This window comes from Orbicella franksi, chromosome 10 (genome assembly GCF_964199315.1).
Source record: "Orbicella franksi chromosome 10, jaOrbFran1.1, whole genome shotgun sequence".
NCBI classification, from domain to species: Eukaryota; Metazoa; Cnidaria; class Anthozoa; order Scleractinia; family Merulinidae; genus Orbicella; species Orbicella franksi.
In genome coordinates, this window is record NC_138154.1 from 14,522,082 (window position 1) to 14,532,081 (window position 10,000).

The 10,000-nt window shown below is 41.5% G+C and overlaps 1 pseudogene; it reads left to right on the plus strand.

Annotated features, from left to right (window-relative positions):
• Positions 1–8,827, plus strand: part of LOC145501662 (uncharacterized) — an 18,981-nt pseudogene extending 10,154 nt beyond the window's left edge.
• Positions 8,828–10,000: the final 1,173 nt, after the last annotated feature.

Here is a 10,000-nt window from a genome sequence, read left to right on the forward strand (position 1 = left end):
AAAGACCAGGGTCTCGTTCCGGCCGGACTTAAACTTAAGTCTCCGTTGAACACACAAGAGGCCATCCAGATCGAATAATTCATATATGAACTGCAGTTGTAGATGATCATTCTTCACTATCATCTACAACTGCAGTTCATATATGAATTATTTCATATAAACTTCACATCATCTCACTCCTCACAGGAAGATATGAACTCAATAAATTGACCTCGCTCCCAATGTGTGGCTTCATAGCTCAGTTGGTAGAGCATCGCACCGGTATCGCGGAGGTCATGGGTTCGAATCCCGTTGAAGTCCTGATTTTTTCAGGCTTCTTCTTTCCAATTGCTTAAATTGGAAAATTTACTGCGATGATCATTCTTCACTATTGATACTGTTATGTGAATCGCCGACAGGCGAGCCGACAAAACCACAGACCGCGTTCGTACTGAACAAGAACGAAAACTGACAGCACTTCAACGCAATAAAGACAGAAAACGACCGAAAACTGACGATAACTGGGTCAGGAATATTTCTTCCCGTCCCTTAGACAAAACCGAGACTCACGTACTGTCCTACGGACTAAAACACTCAGTGACGGCTAAACGGATACCGCCCGAGTCTATTGTATCTAGTGTTGAGGCGGCTCTGTCTCGTCAGCGAGACTTATCAGAATCTGCCAAGGATAACATCAGAAGCAGAATTGCTTCCGCGGTACAATCAGCCTCTATACCTGACAATAACTTGACAAAAGACGAACAACAAGCATTGAAACGACTGAAAAACGACGACAACATTGTCATACTACCAGCCGACAAAGGACGTGTCACTGTTGTTATGGAAAAGACTGACTACTTTGACAAAATGGACGTACTTGTTAACGACAAACAAACTTACGAAGAACTTAAACGCGATCCGACGCCAGCACTTCAACGTAAACTTAACAGCAAAATACCTACGCTTAAAAAGACTGACGCTATTGACACTCAACGCTACTATCGACTGAGGTGCTCAGTACCTCAAGCACCGAAACTTTACAGACTACCGAAACTGCACAAGCCTGGTATACCGATGCGACCTATAGTGTCATTCTGTGGGTCCCCTACGTATCAACTGTCTAAGTACTTGACGACCATACTGCAATCCCTTACCGACAAATCAAGACGCAAACTACAATCTACGGAGAACTTTATTGACGCTATTAAGACAGTAAAGATACCTGGCGACTACAAACTTGTGTCTTTTGATGTGAAATCACTGTTCACCAGTATTCCACTTCAATTAGCATTACAGTGTACCGAGACCGCTATACAACAATCTACTGTTAAACTACCGTTACCGACAGAAGACATCATGGACTTACTGAACCTTTGCCTTACATCGACTTACTTTCACCAGAACGGTAAGCACTACAAACAGTTGCATGGAACAGCCATGGGGTCGGCTGTTTCTGTTGTTGTTGCAGAAATTGTGATGCAACACGTGGAGGAACGCGCCCTTGCAACTTGCCGACAAACGATACCGCTTTGGTTACGCTACGTTGACGACACCTTTACCGCCGTTCACAAAGACGAAATTGACGATTTTCACGACCACCTAAACGAAAAGAACGCCGACATCCAGTTTACTAAAGAGATCGAAGAAAATGGAAAAATTCCTTTTCTAGACTGTTTGGTAAGCCGCGACAACAACGAAGTACGAACGACAGTGTACAGAAAACCGACGCATACCGACAGATTACTTGACGAATTATCCTACAACCCGACTTCACAAAAAGCCACGACTATAAAGACTTTGACGAGAAGAGCACAACTAGTTTGTGACACACCGGACAGCTTACCTGACGAAAACAGATACCTTAAACGTGTTTTTCACAAAAACAACTACAACGCTGACTTTATTAGACGAAACATTTACCGACCTACTGAAGCTGACGCTACGAACAGGTACCCTACACCTGTTACTACAATGACCATAACTTACATTAAGGGCACTTCTCAGACCATCTCACGGATCCTACAGCCCTACAACATGCCTGTAGCCCACAAACCTACAACTACGTTACGACACTTACTGACCAACGGGAAAGACAGAGACGAACCTAACAACAGACAGGGAGCAGTTTACAAGATCAAATGCTCCGACTGCCAGGCTTCCTACATTGGTGAGTCTGGCAGAAACCTTGACACGAGACTGATTGAACACGAACGAGCCACGAGAAATGGTGATGCCAACAATCACATTGCTGTACATCATCAACTGACAAACCACAACATTGACTGGAACTCTGCTCAGTGCTTAACCTACAGTACAAACTATTTGCAACGACTGACTCTGGAAAGCTGGTACACTAACCTAGAACAAACGCCTCTTAACAGATGTCAACAACTACCGGCGCCTTACAAACGACTTATCCATGACGGAAACGAAACCGACAAACAGACTTCTAACAGACCGACTTAACAATACACGGATCAAACCCGACCTATTTGACTAACAATAGACGGATCGAAACCCACCAATGACTGATGACAAACTTTACACTAGTCTCAGCCAATACCATCATGGCTATACCGACCAATCACGTTCAACGGACCAGACTTATAACATCATCGACTGACAAACACTATTCACTTGACTCTGAAGATGACTTCCGCTCAGGTTGTCGAAACGTCAGTCACCAACAACAGTTCTTTTCAGAACTACACTCACCCAGACGATCACACTATACGAACCACAGGCTTATTTACTGAACAACGTCTACAACAACCTTTCCTAGAATTTTCTTTAATGTAAGGAGACAAAACATCATGACAAGCGATTAGAACTGAACTCAGTGAAACACACAGATATTTCAACATATTTCAACATATTTCTAACGTCAGATTCGTGCAGGGGCGAAATATTCTTCCAGTTTTTGGTTCAAAAGAGTCGGAACTATCCTTCCGTAGTTGAAAAGAATTTATAAGTCACAACCTGTTAGCATTCGAAACTTGATAAAATCGGTTGCTTAGGCTTCCAGTTGAGGTGCATGTCAAATAAAAAAGTTTGTGTGACAAGCATAATCATACCTGTAACAGTAAGTAATTTTGAGGAAGTTGCACTTCTGAGCCAAACTGCAGAAAACTTGCTAAAAGTTCCCATTCCTAGGAGTTGTAATAATCAGCATCTTCTCCGACTGAGTTATGATTGAAGTTGTCTGGATAGCAAAGTCGATCGGGTAAATGTGCCCCTTCGGTTTCCCGCTGTACATAAAATTTACGAAAGACCAGGAATTGAAATCCCTGAAGCTTAGCCAAAATTCAACAACAAGCATTCTGCTGCTGATCCAAACGCATGCACATTTTGTTATTGTCTAGGGTACTCCGGACCGTTCGTTTCAGATACGTCACCGAAATCAATTAAATATCTAAAATAAATATCTCAATGGGGCTTTTCAGGGGCAATGAAACCAAATGATGAAACAAATAATGCAAATGAACATAACATGGTGAAAATTCCCAACTGGCGGGAGGCAGACCAGTTGGCTATTTACGAGCATGACCGAGAAGTTGAACTAAGGTCTAGCGAGGAACAACTCCAGCTAAGTGGTCAGTGCGGAACTGGAACCCGCGACCTCCGGATTTTAAGTCCGGCGCCCTAACCACCGGGCCGGGGAGAAAGCCTTACAGGAACTAGGCAAGGAGGTAACAATACAGCTGTTACCTACTACAGTAGAGCAAGCACGAAGAATAAATAGCAAAGTTGTAATCTAATATCCACTCACTCTTTTAAACTAACTTGGGCTGGCAGCTGGTAAACATACCATTTATCATTTCTCTTGCTTTTATAAATTCGTTGTTCACAATACACATCAATACATGTCAGGAATAGGGTTTTCAGTTTTACTCAACAAAAGTAAAATGTTTAACTGCCTTATCCGTTTCTCGTTCTCGCAGAACCCTTCAACCTTGAAAAGTGCCAACAACAGCTGCAGTCTATTTATAACACCGTGAGCAAGGTGAAAATCATCCCGTGGGACGAATGCTCTGCCATTCATATTGATGACATCTACACGCAATTATCCTGGGTCAGGGATGACAGGAAACCCAGTGGAGTGACACAAGAGGAACTGGAAGACTACATCGACATATTCAAGGGCGACAAACATCATCCTAATCCAAAGCGACTTCTGGTGTATGGACGGCCAGGTATAGGAAAAACCACATTTTCCAAAAAGACTGCTTTCGACTGGGCTAAACAGAGGAAAGGAATCCTAAAGAAATTTGATGTTGTGCTGCTGATTAAGTTGCGAGATGTGTGTGATTTGAAAGATATCCGTGATGTTCTAAGAGCTTCCAAACTGCTGGCTAGTGATGAAGTGGTTTCAGTTGATGATGTCTATGATTACATACTTCATAATCAAGAAAAGGTGTTACTCATTTTGGATGGCTATGATGAGTACTTCTGTACTTGTGAGCAATCCCCTGTCCGTAATATTTGGGAGGGCACGCTACTGAGGGATTGCCATGTCATTATGACCACACGGCAAGAGAAAGCTGCCGAAGTAAGATTTCCCAGCCACGTGCAATTTCAAATAAACGGTTTCAAGAGTAACGATCAGGTCAGAGCGTTTGCAAGCAAGTTTCTGAGAGATGAAGAAGAAGTTGAAGAGTTTGTAAGCTACCTACACAAAAAACATTTGAAAGGCATGGCAGAAATACCTCTCCTCTTGTTGATGCTCTGTTTAGTCTGGAAGGAAAGTCACCTTAGGGGACTGCCAAAATCAAGGGCCGACATTTACACAAGTTTCCTTCAAACCTTACTCAATCACTCTATCGAAAAACATGTAAAAACAAAGCAATTTAGAAAAATAGACGACCATAAAGAAGAGCTCTGTACATTAGGCAAACTTGCCTTTGATGCACTTTTGCAAGATTTTCTTTCTTTTCCTTTTAGCAAACGGCCTAACGGCATTTTAGTTACGAAATTAATTGAAGTCGGTTTGTTTCATGTCCTGAATGTATCAAGTCTAAATCCCGAGCAAGCTGTATATTTTATACATAAATCAGTACAGGAATTCCTTGGAGCTTTATATCTCAAGGAGGAGTTGTTAAAAGAAGAAAGTGCTACCTGTCTGTCCGATGTTGGCTCCTTAGCAAAGATTGTCAAGATGATTGAAGTTCTTAAATTTGCTTGTGAGCTGTCAGCAGATGCGGCATGCGCTGTTCTGAGTCATCTGGGGATCGTAGGAAAGAAGGAAGGTCTGACAAAGTACAACTTCACTGAAACACCTTGCATTGAAGATTTGTCTAAAGACCAAAAGCAGTTTCTAACCCTTATTTCACAATGCTTTGTTTGCTGCGCATCCGAGAAGAGGCGAGATCTCTATCTTATGTTTTTGTCCTACGTTGGAGGTGTTTTATTCATTAATTCTGACCAGCTGCATAGCGTTGCCAGCGAGCATTTTCTGAAATTTGCTGCGTCGCCTGAGTTCATTTTCTTCTCTCACGGTAAACATACAGAGCAAATCTATCGAGACCTGATCACTGTGGTGGACGACCTCAGTGCTGTTGTTGTCAGCTGTTCGGGCGAAAAGAAAGCCTCGGATTTCCTAAAAAAGTATCGTTCAGTAGATGATTTTTTCCTCAAGAAAGAAGACGGGAAGATATACCTTTATATTGCTCAAATTCATGATAGGCATTCTGCATTTTCCACTGAAATGCTAAGAGAGCTAATTTCATTACCAGAGTCTACTCAGAAGAAGAAGTCGGTTAGTGACCAGTCAAATAAACCAGACAACTGTGGCGCTTTGTGTTTGACTGATAACACTGATAGTGCCTGTGATAACATTCAACATGGTCTCTCCTGTGTCTGGAGATTTTTGATTTCTGATATGAAAAGGCAAGAGATGGAAACCCTCATTGCCGTTTTATCCTTTGCGACTTCTCCACGTAGTGTAATCATTTCAGTCTGGTGAAGGACTTGCTACTGATCCTGTGTTGGTGGAGACTCTGGTTTCACGTATTAAATTTACAAATAGACTTGATAGGTTGGAACTTCAGCATATCAATTTGACAGCCAAGCCTGCTTCTGTCATCGCAACATCTCTGTACCAGGCTCCTAACTTGTCTTATCTCAACTTGTCATCTAACCCTCTTGGTGAAGGAGTAAGTGATCTCACGCGACATCTCAGCCGAGCTTCTCAACTGGAGTTCCTACAGCTTCATGGTGTTAAGATGACAAAAAACAAGTGAATGATTTGACTGAAGTTGTACGTCAGAGCAAGATCCACGCCTTCTCGTCATCTTACCACGTACGTTTTGCGTCTTTTGTTACTATTTGTTTTAACTGTATACCGTAATAGTGAAATAACTTTTGATTTCGCAGTTTGCTTTCTTTTCCTTGTTTTGCAGAGGGAACGTTCGATTTTGTTTAAAATGAAAAGACAAGGGCAAAGTTTTGCGGATAAATTAAGCGCGATAAACCAGTCGAATTCTGATCATAAAGAGTTAAATTTTCATGTCACATTGGGACGAAATATCCATTTTAATTTCACTGCGTGCATTGTTGTGGCTCTGCTGTAAATCTGTTAGTTTTTCTGTTGCAGTGCTTTGCACTTGTATCGCTTGTCTGAGTCTCTCTATTACGCATTGCTCGGCATTTTTAATCCTCCATGGCATGTATGCAAGTTAGAGTTCGTAGCCTTTTATCAGTTTTAAATTGATCCCGAAACGACATTTTATGACGGAGAGTTAATCCGCCTTTCAATAGAATTACATGTACTTTCTGGAAGTTCAAGAACAAAATGATTTAAATGAACAAAACTTAACAGCGTCCGTCAAACTATATCTCTTATACCTAATTTCTCTTTTGGAAGGAAATCCTTCCGGCGCTTGCTAATTCAGTGTTTTCTTTCTATATCAATTTGCACTGGAATGTCCGCCAAAAGCGAATCCTGTTTCAAATTTCTTTTCCGAATCGTCAACATTTTACTCGAAAAGTCTTCAAAGAACAACGTGTGTGAAATTTGCGAATAGAAAATGCCCAGGCTGTAAATCTATTTATGCTAAGAACATTAATTCTGACACGCACAATAGTCTATTACTGAGGCCCGTGACATAACACAGAGTAAATCCGTAAAAACCTGTTTTAGCAGTGATGTCTCAACTGACTCGTCAACGGTCTACCGAAAAGAATTACGGAAAGCGGGTGGGAAAAACCTTACCTTAGGTGAATGGCATTTTGACCTACTTCGGCTTTCCTGTTGTCTCCTTCGCAGAGGTTTTCAACGGCTGGCTTTCTTGAAGTATGCATCATCTATAATTCGTCGGATTTAGACTTTTTTTCTGGCTATTCGTGAGTTAACTTTGGTCTGATTTCCTTCTGACTGAAACAGTAGCGAAAACGTTTTTGTAAGAAACAAACAGTGAGGTATCACTTCTATTTCCAGGTCTACTCTGGGCATTAAGTCGCCGTAACGTAAGGCGACTTTGGGCGATTTAAGGCGACTTTGGGCGACTTAAGCAAAATTGGCAGAAAAAACAAAGTGACTTTAGGCGATTAAAGGCGATTTTAGGTAACTTTAGGCGACTTGAGGCGACTTTATTTCACTAGAGTAAGCAACAGTCTTTCCATGATAGTTTAAAATTATCTACTAAATCTCATGCAATAATTTCTTGTTTACTTTTGTATTCACTTAAGTCACCATAGTCTCAAGTATCCAGATTTCAAACCATTTTAGACTAAAAAAATGCTAACATAGATCGCTTGTTAGAAAATAATTGGTCGTAATATTAGCTTGAACTTGAACTCTAAGTAGGGGAGTGGGTTTTGATGGTATGATTATAACTTCAGGAGAACATTTTACCGTCATATTGCAGCTTTCATCTTTCTCATCTGGCGCACCGACAAAATTGCAGACTTCATAAATTCTTACTTCCAGAGTTCGTAAGGGATGTGAAGATTTAGCTGACCTTTATGATAATGTGATCTGTGTAGCTCCAGCATACCTCGTAAAGGCCGAATTTATACTAGGGAAGAAGTAACCGTCTGAGACGGATGATTCGTCTGTCTGAGACGAATAAACTGTCGACAATCTATGCATCGAAGATCTAAGTCGAATTTGGCCGCATAATTCGTCTAGACACCGGATTTATAACTAGACGATTTATTCGGCTTATACGGTGAAATCGTCTCAGACGGACAAATCGTCTCCTAATATAAATTCGGCGTCGGATTATTTGCCCCTAGTGAAAATTGGACCAACTGTTAATAAACAATATTTGAATTTTCAGCACTTTTCAAGGAAATGTAAACTTAAGATTCTTATTTAGTAGAAAACGTTTCAATAGAAAAGCTGCGGTTTAAATTGCGAGCTGAGTTGAACAGAGAGTAGTTTTGTCCAGAGATTACCTAGTGTAAAAAATGTCACTAGCCAGGGAAACGATATACAGTTTCAGTATGTTAAGCTGACAGATCTCTTATCAACAAGTAATGGCAAGCTTTGTCGACACAGGAGATGTTGTCTGAGCGCATTTTTGTTTGTTACTTGACAGGACGAGAAAGGAGAACTCAAACCTGGACATGACTGGCCATCTGAGGACTACTGGAAAGCGCTCTGGTGCTATAGGCTAAAAGACCGGTAGTTAGGGTCTGGCGTATCAGGCGAACAGAAGACGAGCTGGAGACTGGAACCTCCAGTTTAATCAAAAGATGAGCTGTAGAATGGGACCTTAAAGGAGAAGGTCACTCCAAAAAGCTTACTTTTTTGTCTCCACCCATAGTAAGTAGACAGTGGGGCTTTCCACCCAGCGTAGTTTCAGCTTCTACAGTGCCTGCTATCGTGAAGAAATTTTTCCCAAAGAAGCGCAAATTCGACTTAGGAGGCCGCATGGTCAGGCAGTCATGTCGTGTTTGGGTGACGTCATTCCGTCAGACCCAAAATTGGCGGGAAAAGACCCTGCAACTGACTTTGCATCGTTCACAAGGTCAGCAAAATGTATTTTTTTAAGCGATTATCCCTTCACTATCTTCACGTCACTGTTATCATTTCCGGAGTTTGAAGCATGTTTGGCCAAAAATAATACGACTCAAGAGCAGCCATAACCCAGAGTGGGAGTTAAAGGGCTTGTCTGAAGCCATTTGGAAAACATCTCTGTTCAAAATGGCGGTAACGATGTCGAATTTTGCCCTTCTTTGGAGACGAATTTCATACGGAAAACCTGCGCTTAGAGGCAGAAACTTTGGCGAGTGGCTAAACTTAGTGCAAGGTTTTTATCAGCGTCGACAGAAATATTCCTTTTTTGAACTGACCTTTTCCTTTAACTGAGCATCAATTCAAAGGTTTTTGAGCATGTCTCTTTTACTTTATTAATTTATTTTGTCCAGTTATTTTAGTGCATATATGTCTGGATTTATGAAAACGGTGTTAAAGACTGAATCAAGTGTTTCTTGCTTTATTTGTTTTTTTTCATTGTTTTTTTTTTCTGCTTTCGCTATGACAGCAGCTTGGAAATCTTACCTAGCATGAAATGTAGAAACTCCTTGACGCATGTTTCATTTATTTAGGTATTTTTTTCATTATTTATCGACCACCACCCCTCCCCCTCCCCCCCCCCACCTCCTTTTCAGTTTGTGTCAAGTTTAGCCCAGGCTACACTCGTCTGAATTCAGTTCGCGCGGTGACTCTGACAAGGAGCCGACCGATTAGCGTTCTGTATTTGCTGTCTAAAGGAAGTCTGCCCGAGGACATCATTAAGTCCAATGAAGGCCCAAGTCTAACGATTTGCTAGTAAGCGTCTTCCATTATCGTACGTGAGGCGGGCCTGAGGAGATGTGTAAACTGTACGGGTCACATTTAGTCCCGGAACAGTAGGCCGTTCGCCCTGTGGCGATAATGTTGTGCTTGCTTTAGACAGCAAAACTCTTTAGCCACATCGATTTAGGGCTCAGACGTGCAATGCACTAGACATTTCTAGCTGCTGTTGGCGTCATTTGCTCTGAACTTTGATGTAGCTAAAGACTTAAAAAAAATCTG